The 6,270-nt window shown below is 50.0% G+C and overlaps 1 protein-coding gene across 1 annotated transcript in view; it reads right to left on the minus strand.

Moving 5' to 3' along the window:
• The window catches only part of LOC130032178 (tensin-3-like), a 67,037-nt gene extending 60,994 nt beyond the window's left edge, over positions 1-6,043 (minus strand). Inside the window, exon 1 of the mRNA XM_056123862.1 lies at positions 6,033-6,043. The gene's annotated coding sequence lies outside the window, so the exon portion shown is untranslated. The remainder of the gene's footprint in view (positions 1-6,032) is intronic.
• Between the last annotated feature and the right edge of the window lie 227 nt (positions 6,044-6,270).

Consider the following 6,270-nt stretch of genomic DNA (forward strand, 5'->3'; position numbering starts at 1 on the left):
GTTCAACTGTAGCAAATGCAGCATCTTTGCAGATGCAGAGAGTTGATGTTAAAAGGGGTTCTCTATATCTGTACCTGCGAATTTTCTCAATTTTGCTATGACCTAAGACTGCTCTACTGGGTTTTAAAAACAAACAAGCAGCAGTCAACACTATGGCACAAGCAAGCATCTGGCAGGAGAGCAAACAGATCCCCAGGAAGACTTAACTCTCTGCTGGTCCCTGAGAAGCCGCACTCTAGACAGAAGGGAATTACACTCAGGGAGTTATATACCTGGGCCCCACGATTCAGTGCTACGCTAGATAAACTAAGATATGTTTCAACCTAAAATGTAATTGGTTCCTCAGTGCAAGGAGGCATAAGGTGCCTCCCCTGCCACTGTCTGGGGTGGAGAAGATCTCACCCCTTCCACCCACAGGCCCCCTGCAGTCACCGCCCCTCAGAATAGAAGCCAGCAAAGGGCGTCTGCAGCATCAGGAACACAAGGTTGGAAACTGCATCTGTTCTTTCACCAGAGCCGTTCCCCAGGGGGCTGGAACAACAGGGTGCTGCACCCCACAGAGGGACACCAGCCACAATGCTCCTAGGAGTGTAAATCTGGGGACCTTGGGGAATAGTAAAAGAAAGACACGAAGAAAAGCCAGCACAGAATTCTCATATTGTTCAGCCTGGGGGGCACCCAGCCACCTCCATTTCACAACACTGTAGCTAGAGTCTGGGGGTGAAGCCAGTACTCATGACTAAACCTGCACAGGAGACAGCTCATGCTCATAAGGGGAAAGGACTCAGGGGAGAAGTGTCCCTGCCCACGAGCAGGGCTGGGGTCTCAGAGATGTGCCTGCTTCACACACAGCCTATAGGAGTTTCATCCCCATACCTGACATGGTCCCGAAGCAACGCCACAACTGATCTCCAAGTGCAGAACCAGGAGTCAGCTCTGAGCATTGCTGAGTGTTCCCGCCCCCAAAAATATCAGAGACATGAGCAACAAACAAAGAGTGCACTCTGGGTGTGAATAGGACCTGAACAAAGCTTGGGGGGACTGGTGGACAATGAACTTGTGGGGAGACATGGAGCAGGGTGGGGGCCCTAGAAGCAGACGTTTTTGTGAGGGCACCCTCTTCATGTCCTTGTACCAGATGCACTATCAGGGCTAGAGGTCACCGGAGGGTCCATGGACAGTGGCACCAAGGTGGCACAACCAGGGACCCCAGGAAATAAGAACCCACACAAAGAACACTGAGAACAGCAAAAACTTGACCGCGGCACGGAGCAACCCTCGACCGGTGGCACGTGGGAGCTCTGTGACAAGAGACATTCATTTCTCACCCACTGAAAACAGCTGGGGCACAGCAGCCTCCAACAGCAAGTTATGGCTTGGAGTTGGAGAAAGAAACAGTCTGGAGATGAACGCCCATGGCCAGACTTCAGTTAATGATTAAGTCAACAGGGCGACCTGCAGAAGCCGGGCAGCTGCATCTGCCCCCAGCACCAAGGAAGTTCAGCTCTGGACTCTGAACTTCATGGCAGAGTTAAGATCTAGAGCTGTGTCCACACAAGACACGGCAGGGAGACTGGCCCGTGAAGCTACTGCGGCTCTGGACAAATCACAAGCCTCACTTGAGTTCTGAGAGCAGGGTCCAGCAAACTGAGGCCAGAGCAGCCCCACAGCCTGGTCCGCATGGCTCCCCAGAATGCTCACCCAGACAGCCCTGGGTCCTGCGGTGGGGTGGGCACACAGTGGTCAGGACACCTGAGCTGTTACCCAGGGAGGGCAGGTATGGAAGGGCCATGACTGGGGCGTCAGTAGCAAAGCTGGAGTTTCTGTCACCAGGAGTGACAGGGAGTGCATGCTTCTGGGAACAGAGGGGGGCCTATCTCCCTCCCCCACCATGCGCAGCTCACCATTGTCTGCTTCTGAATCAGCTTTATTTCTGAAACTTCCTTTTTCCCCTTGCCAATGAGTCAAGTCGGGAATAATCCAAATCACAGCACCCAGACATTGCGTCTCCCTGAGCATACACAGTCCCACAATCTGGAATCCCAAACGTTCAGTAATTATACATTATTTGGCTTTCCTAAGACCTAGATAATATTATCAAATTAACAGCAAAGGAGTGTCACGGTCATGGGAATATTCACCCACTGTCCACATAAAGAAACGGAGGCTCTGGGGACTGACCTCGCTTCAGCAGACTGCACTGGGATCCCAGGCACGTCTGTGCTCTACCTGACCTCACCTGCAGAGCCTCATGCTGCTCCAAACCCAGGGAGCATGACCCTGGGGCATCAGGGCCAGGCTGACGTCTCCCTTTCACTGTCCACCTTCTCCACGAAGGTTCAGCCCCCATTCTGCAGACAGTTTCGCCACAGCTTCTGGTCTATCCAAGAGGTACCTGAGGCCCGGCGAGGAGCCTCTGACAGAGCCACTGTGATGATCGTGAGTCCACCACTAGCTGCAACATTTCTCGCAGAGTCCTAAGGCCTTGCAAACACTCCTCAACTGTCTGTCCACGAGGTCTGTGGGTCCCACTCAGAGGGCACCTGCTGAACATGGTTCACCCCATCAGCAGGTCAGGCCACCTATCCAGCAAGAACATTAGATTTGTCTGCAATACTCACACTTCCTAGTTCCAGGAAAACCAGTCAAACCTGCATTTAGGACCCCCACGCTGTGGTAACCAAAGACCCTACCACCTGAGAGCCACATCTCAGCTCATCTTGGGGGGCAAGGGGACTGCCACTGTTGCTTCAGAGTAAAAAGGGGCATGGTCATCCTTGCTCCTGGCCTTCCTGCCACTGAGCCATAGGGCTGCAACCAGTGCCCTCCTGCCAGTGTCTAATGAAAATAAAACTTCTTCTAGCTACCAGCAAATCACCAGTTATTAAAGACAAATGTCAGAGTCAGTAACAGTAAAGTCTCTGGGAATAACCTCTAAACCAAGAAATTCAACGCCATGAGTAACTGGGGCTGGGACCCCTTGACAAACTAGTAACTTTTTAAAAGCATGAGGTCAGAAATAACTGAGCCAGCCATACAGTCACAGCAAGAGGCTCTGTCACATACACAAGGTGCAAATACACACACACATTCATAGACGCAGGTGCACACACAGGCACACATGTACACACGAGGTGCTTACACACAGACACTCATGCAGACACACACACACTCAGAGAAACAAGGTTCACACACGCACACTCATGTACACAAGGTGCACACACACCAATGTACGTAAGGTGCACACATGTACACTCAAGTACACAGGTGCACACACTCATGTACACAGGGTGCACACACAAGCACATTTACGCACACAAGGTACATACATGCACACTCGTGTACACAAAGTGCACACAAATGCATACACATGTACACAAGGTGCACACACTCATATATACAAGGTGCACATACATGTACACTCTTATACACAAGGTGCATACAATGCACACCCACATACACAAGATGCACACATGCACACTCATGTAAACACAGGCTTAGACACAGGCACACTCACACACAAAGTGCTTACACACATTCACGCACTCAAGGTGCTTGCACAAATGCACAACTGATGTGTACAAGGTGCATATATACATGCATACTCACATACACTCACATGTACACATTTTATCTACATGCACACACTCTGCATATAGGTGTGTGTGCATACACACACATATGTGCAGAAATGGCACATGACATCCAGATACTGAGATGCTTCTCCTTTTTCTGCCCACTGTGGGGATGAGACACCAGCTATGCAGAAAATGCCACATTGTTCATGTGTCTAAGCACCTTGTGTGCATGGGAAGGCCATGCTCAGGACTGGAGGGACATTTCTAAAAGCTCAGAGAGTATGAAAAACTACTGTAACCTGAAACATTCCCTCAGATGTGGGAACTACAAAGGGCTCTTACTCCAACAAAATCACGGTGATCACGCTCCTCCCGTTGTTCATCGATTGCTCAAGCGGGCCCAGTAACGTCTCCAACGTGAGACTTGTTGTTACTGTGTTTGGCATATTGAATACGTCACAGGTAGCTTGCCAGGCTCTGCCGTGCGGGCGAGATACTCTCGGTAGCTTGCCAAGCTCTCCAAGAGGGACGGAGGAATCGAACTCGGGTCGGCCATGTTGGCCGCTTATAAGGCAAACGCCCTACCGCTGTGCTATCGCTCCAGCCCCCAACAAAATCACTTAGACTAAAAGTACACAGCATACCTGAGAGCAGAGCGTGTCTGAGGACAAGACAGAACTAAAGAATGGTCTAGAAATAAGCCATACCCGAGAGTGCAGGAGAGCAAGAAGACTGTGATGTCACTAAGGAAATGGGAGCCAGGAGATACCTCAAAGGTGTGAGCACTCACACTGCATGTGGGAGGCTTGGGTCAATTCCCGTCCAGGCAAGATCATCCACTCACACACTCTGGTTAACTAGAGAAATCCATCAGCCAACCAACGACTACAGAACCACACCATCTCCCATGCAACATCAATAAGCAAGGACCAAACACAAATGCGACAGAAAGGGTTGAGAGAAGGCCTGGAGGCTGGCTGCAGGGTAACACTAGTAACTCCATGCCAGACATGACGTCTGCATGTTCCATGTTCTTCATAATAAAATTCTGAATTCATTCTATCTTTACTATAAAAAGAAAACAGAATCAGGCCTGGAGAGCCTGCAGTTTTCCCGTGAATGCATGTGTGAATGGCTGTATGCACACGTGAGTATGTATGTCTCCAACTGTGACTTATGCACATGCACAAGTATGAATGTATGTGAAGTGCATGCATCTGCATGAATGTGCGTACGTCTGCATGCATGTCTGCATGTGTCTCCCGGGGTGGTGGGATGGTGGAGAAAGCAGACCCCAGCTCCCAGGTCCAGAATGTGCCACATGAAGCCAGCTCACAGCCACAGGGGTCTGTCTGCCCAGCTCCCTTTATCTGATACCCAGAGAACCTGCTGGGAACTTTCCACACATCAAACCCAGGAGACTCACCTCCACACAATTCTAAGGATGACAAGTTCACACTCAGTGCCCAGGCCAGTGATTTAAGAACCACTGCTCTAAAACTCCATCTTCCTGAAGCTCCAGTCATGAAGAAATCACTCAGGACCACTGACAGGCTCCCAGCTAGCACTCAGGATGGTGCACTCTGGCTCCACTGGGCATTGAAGGAGACTTCATGCATAGAAAGTGCGGGAGATGGGGCTGGAGTGATAGTACAGTGGGTAGGGCATTTGCCTTGCACATGGCTGACCCAGGTTCAATTCCCAGCATCCCATATAGTTCCCGAGCACTTCCAGAAGTAATTCCTGACTGCATGAGCAACCCCTGTGCATCGTCAGGTGTGACCCAAAAAGAAAAAAAAAGTTAGAAAGTGTGAGAGACGCAGACCCAGGGCTCAACCCCGGTAAGCCTGCACTTCCTCCCCACTTAACACGTGCAGGGTGTTTGCAGGCCTCCTCAGCAGAAACCTATGTGCAGCCACGCCCAGCAGGCCCCACTGCTTCCAAAGGGAAGAGAACTTCGCAGGAGAATTTGCAAGCAGAAGAACCAAACCCTGAGTCTGGGTCCCCAGATGCTTACCACAGGCTGAAATCCAACCAACCCACAAACACCTTCTGAAAGAAACTAGAGTCTCAGGGCCAGATTCATGGCCTGAACCTCTATTTCGACCCCTCACTCCCGAAGGCACCCAAGAAGCAGCCTGTCGAGTAATTGGAAACAAAGGGTCATCTCTCACAGAGAGAACACAGAGACGCGGCCAAACGAAATTGTTCTTTCTCATCTGAAACCAAATTCTTAAGAGTTATTTTCTGTAATGAAAAACATGGATGTTTAAGCCCCTCCACTCATTCCCTAGATGAAACATATACGTCCTAAGGGAAAGAATTTAGTAGCCATTTCTCAAGAAGTTTCATTTCTGGGGTTGTGGCTAAAGACTGTCCCTCTTCTGTGTGTATCACTCATCAAAGACCAATTCAACTATAAAAAGCCCCATGGGAAAGTAACTTGACCCTTACCTTAGCTTCACATTTCTTGTGGCAGGAATACTTGCAGGCTGGAAAAGAGGAGAAAACAAGAGAGAATGTGAAAGTTGGCCTGTCTCCACAACAAGAGTTTCTGCGTCATCAAACTCTCTCAATCCCTGCATAAGTCCAGACTTGGGCAGGGGTCGGGGGTTATTTATTTGTAACACAAAGCTAAGTTATGACAGACTGTAGCATGGACACGGTGACAGGAATCCAGCTACCCCCATTC

Source organism: Sorex fumeus, unplaced genomic scaffold (assembly GCF_029834395.1).
Source record: "Sorex fumeus unplaced genomic scaffold, SorFum_2.1 ptg000001l, whole genome shotgun sequence".
NCBI classification, from domain to species: Eukaryota; Metazoa; Chordata; class Mammalia; order Eulipotyphla; family Soricidae; genus Sorex; species Sorex fumeus.